Source organism: Cucurbita maxima, unplaced genomic scaffold (genome assembly GCF_002738345.1).
Source record: "Cucurbita maxima cultivar Rimu unplaced genomic scaffold, Cmax_1.0 Cma_Scf00396, whole genome shotgun sequence".
Classification (NCBI taxonomy): Eukaryota; Viridiplantae; Streptophyta; class Magnoliopsida; order Cucurbitales; family Cucurbitaceae; genus Cucurbita; species Cucurbita maxima.
Genome location: NW_019272412.1, coordinates 24,620 through 29,625, shown reverse-complemented (window position 1 = coordinate 29,625; position 5,006 = coordinate 24,620).

Genomic DNA, 5,006 nt, shown 5'->3' with positions numbered 1-5,006 from the left:
TAAATATTGTTCAATGGTAGCCAAGAAGTAATTTTGAAAACTAAAATAAAGAAAAAAAATAAAAATATTTTTCAAAAACTTAGTTTGGAGGGAAATTTTGCTTAAAATTCAAATGTTTTTTTTTTTAATAAAAGGATAAAATACATAATTTTGAAAAAAACGAAATAATTATCAAAGGGGCCTAATTTTTAACATATCTATCCTAAAGGAATGCATGGACTCTAGTGGCAATGCTGCTTCAACTGTGTGATAGATCATGTGAAGTTAACATGACAATAATAATAGGTTCTAAAGCACAAAAATATGTGGATAAATTTCATATATTGAGGTGCGGAAAACATATACACACGGGCAACTAAAAATGATAGATCCACTATAAGGGCATTTGGTTTAGTGGTATGATTTTTTCTTTTTTTACAAATTAGGTGGAATGAACAAACAAAAATAATGAGTTTAAAATTACCCAACAAAATATCAATTTTCAAATGGAATGGAGACATAAGACTATTCCAAAAAAGAAAAGGATAAAAGAAAAATATTAAATACATTTTCAACTAATGCATTTGGTTGAGAGATATTATCGTCAATATAAGAAAAATATAGCATTAACGAATTTTCATGGACACGTGGATCCTTAGCATACTAAAATGACAGTTTTTATTGATATCAAACCAATAACAATTCATACGAGCTAAATCTTCCAATTGATAATTAGGCCAGAGAAAGAACTTGAATTTATTTTTATATCTATCAACATGTTTGCTACTTGAATTTATCTAAAACTTGATCACAAGTTTTTCTTGTTTGCATTGTAAAATTATGTATTTCTATGGATATCATTTCTATTTCAAGAATGGAAACAAATTAGAATTCTGAACTCTCACGACTTCTAGGTGATAGGAAATTTTTACGAAGCAAATCATAATGATTTTTGGTTCTCTTTTCATTCATTTTTTGATTTATTGCAATGGATTTACTAAAACTCTTTTTGTAAGGATAGTCTTTTTCTTGATATCTTTGATTAATTTAGTACTTATTTTTATGAACTAATAAAATACCTATGGTTTGATATATAATAAATTGTCCATCATTTTGTACAACAGACGAACATGTTCAATAATAAATATTTATTTTTTAATAATTCATTATTAACTTGAAACTCCTTGGAACTATCGGAATCTCCAAATTCATTTCTCATCTTTAAATACAAGATACACTAATTTTTATGAGATTTATTTATGAGATTTATCAGTTAAGCTAGAGACAATATACATTGATATTATTCATGCCAATTAAGGAATTATCCCATCTCAATTGAAAAATAAAATATCTATTTAGGAAGAAATAAAGTTAGCTTCTGTGTTTTTCTTGTATTATTTTTTCTTTCTACTATATTTAAGCCAAATCATTCCAGAGTTTTTTTTTTTTGGCTAGTATTACAAGAGATTTTTTTTCTTTTCAATTATTTTATTTTTTTAATTTTTACTAATAATGGAATTTTCATTTTTATTCAAATTTCAAAGAAAGAATTTGATTGGTATGATCCATGGATTACTCAAAACCAAAGTTCTAGATTAATATAGAACAACTTAGTATTTCTTCCTTAGTTCTCATCCAATCAAAAAAAAATATTTTTTTTTATTGTTCAATGGGTTGAATTCTTAATTTATTGTGAGATAATTAAAATCTTCCTTATAAATTTTTTCAATGAGTTCAAAATTATTACCCTAGGTTTAGTATTTTGATTAGAGATTCTTCTTTCTTATTCTTAATCAAATTTTTGAGTGGGCTTGACTTAGTTGAATCATGATTTATGTTGTCTTTCATTTTCTTTTCGTTTGTATGAAAAAATATATCGATCAATTACGATTCTTTCCTTTTCTATTTATTGTTTTCTTTTCTTTTTCAATGTTGGTTTAAGCTCCTCCTATAAAGTCTGAAGTAGGAGCAACAATACGGAATAAGAATCGAGAAAGGTCGATCCCCCAATTGAAGGCAATGAGCGTTTAGATTATAGGTCTCCTACTCTTAGATTTCTTCCAAATTCGAGAGCAATCCTCCACCATTTCTCTTCAAACTTAATCCTACAGTTTCTCAACAAGATTACCCAAAGGAATGCTTCCATAGAAGACAACGAAGAAAAATAACCTCGAGAGCGTGCTGAATTGAAGGAAATAAGTTTCGAAATTAAATTGGGGATAAGAGTCGAATTCCTCTCTACGATCTCTTTTCCTTCAAATTAAGGATTCCTCTAGCTTCGAAGGAAGAAGTTGAGTAAACTTGATGAAGGAATCGAGAGCTGAAACGTCGTAGAACAAACTACCCACGAGATCGAAAATCTGGCGTTTCGAGTGAGTTGCATACCGAGAACGATTTCTAGAAGTTAAGGTTCTACACTCAAAGACGTTCCTCCAAAACCAATTCCTTTAGCTTGAAGATAAGATATGGAAGAGGTTCAATGAAGAAATAGGGCCTTGAAACCCCTAGAATCGGCTACCCAATAAGAAATCCTTTGTTTTATCTCCAACGATAAATCAGATTTTGGATGAACTTTGGAAGCGAATATCTTAGGCTACGATCCACGAGAAGGTATCAAATAAATCCCTAGCCCTTTCTTGTAACATCCATCTTTAAGTTTCACGAAGAAATCAAGGAAAGAAACGCTGTAAATGGGCTGTACAAGCCGAGTTTCAGATGGCGGCGATGCGAAAAATGCACATCTTCTTCCTATTTAGAGGAAGAAAACGATGATACGGCCAGTTCAACTGAATTGTCCAAGTCAACTCAAAATTTGACCTTTTCTCTGGTTTTCTCAATTTTAACCCCATTCCAGACCGATTCTCATAAAAAACATTATGGTTTCATAAACTAGACACAATAAGGAGTATGTGGAAGGAAATTTGAAGTAATTCAGATACTGGAAGCTCAAGAATGGAGGTCCCAAACGTCGACGACGAGACAAGTAGCCCCCTTGGACTCTTTGTTAAGAAATACTTGTAGAAATCGCTTGGATTTTCATATGAACCCTAAACCAAGTATGAATTAAGAATATATGAAAAAAAAAACCCAAAGAACCCTGAGTTAAGACCCTGAACCGATCAAATAGCTCGAGATTTAAGTAATGTTAAAATAACCCACTATATGAGCTCCGCTGCCCATCAAATTTTAATACTGAGCATATTATAGTATATTGAGGTTGGATATGAATTTTGGTGGTCATTGGATAAGGATAAGTAGGTAAACCAATAAACGGTGTAAAATGACCATAATGCCCCTAAGGAAATTTACCTTCAGCTCATGACCTAGATGACCTTCAAATGCTATGAAATTCATCAGTAGATCTTATTTTATAAAATCTTATATGAATCCTTTAGGATTGGTGGTTTATAGAAAAGTACTCTAATTTTATCCCAAGAGGTTATATAAGGTAATGAAGTTTGGGAGTTATTGGAAAACTTTAGTTAGCGAAACCAAGACATGGGAGAAAATGCTATCCATATGACTTTTGCCATGAAGCACGATGTTTATAAATTTTGTAGTCATTGTTGCCAATGTTTGGAAAGTATGGTAGATAAATTGGGTACTAAATTATTGTTTTCAACTGCATGTCATCTGAGGTGGTTATTGGTTAGAGCTATTATTTATAAGAATTTTAAGTCATAAATTGGGTAACAAATTATTGTTTTCAACTGCATGTCATCTTTAGATTAATGAGCTGGTTAATAGAACATTACGAGCATTGCTTAGGGCTATTATTTGTAAGAATATTAAGTCTTGGGACGAATGTATGCCACTCATTGTTCTCTTTTTGAAGTTGTTTATGGATTTAATCCACTTACGTGTCTTGATTTGCTTTCTATCATCTAATATTTTTGTGAGTAAAGCAGCCACAAGTAATGCAAATGAGATCAAAACATTGCATAAAGATGGGAATGAGACAATTGAGAAACAAAATTTCAATGTTGCTTCAAGAATTAACAAAGGACGGAATGAAATCATTTTTCAACCTAGTAACTGGGTTTGGATACATTTTCGCAAGGAGTGATTCTCATCTCAAAGGAAGACAAAGTTACATCCAAGAGGGGATGACCCTTATCAAGTCCTTTAAAGAATTAATAACAATGCATATAAAATGATCTTCCATGAGAATTTCAGCACATCCTACTTTCAATGTTGCTGACTCGAGTCCTATTGATGTAGGTGATGATTTTCTGATTCGAGGACGAATCCTTTTGAAGAGGAGGAAGATGATAAGGACCACGGTGTTCCAAATGTTCCAACTATACCTATTACACGATCCAAGGCTAAGAAGATTCAACAAGCATTCATTCTTCATCTACAAAATTGGATAGGCTCGGTTCAACTATTATTTCATGTGTTACAAGCTTATTAGATTGAGGAAGGACCATTTGGAGCTTCAGAAGTGAATATTTACACGGTTGAAGGAGCAGATGAAGTTGCAAGCATCATTACATGAGTTGTTAGAAAACTTTATTTATTTTTAATTTCATAAAGTTTGTAATGGTAGAATTATCAAATTGACTTCATCTTTTGTGGAGATTCAAGGGGATGGAGATTAAATCCCGGCCACTAACTTCTTTTGTGGGGAGACTATAAATACCCACAAATTATTATGTAAAAATTAGATTTGTGATGAATGAAATTGATCTCTCAAGTTCAGAAGTTTCCCTTCAAAATCTGAGCATGGTCTATGCCATTTATAAGTTTCATGTCATTCTTGTGGTAGAATTGCATGTGAGCCATATAGTAAGCTTTGATATTGCGTGGTTGAGTGAAATTCTCAACTTTCTACTTATTTTTTGGATTTCTTTTCTCCATATTCATTGTAATATATCTTGATACAAACAAGTTTATTTTTCTAGGGAATGTATTAAGCACATGAATTTATTAATTACGGTGAACTTTTGTATAAAACGAAGTAAATACAAATGGAGTAACATGAGATAGAAGTAAACATAGTAATAAAAAGAAACTACATAAACTTA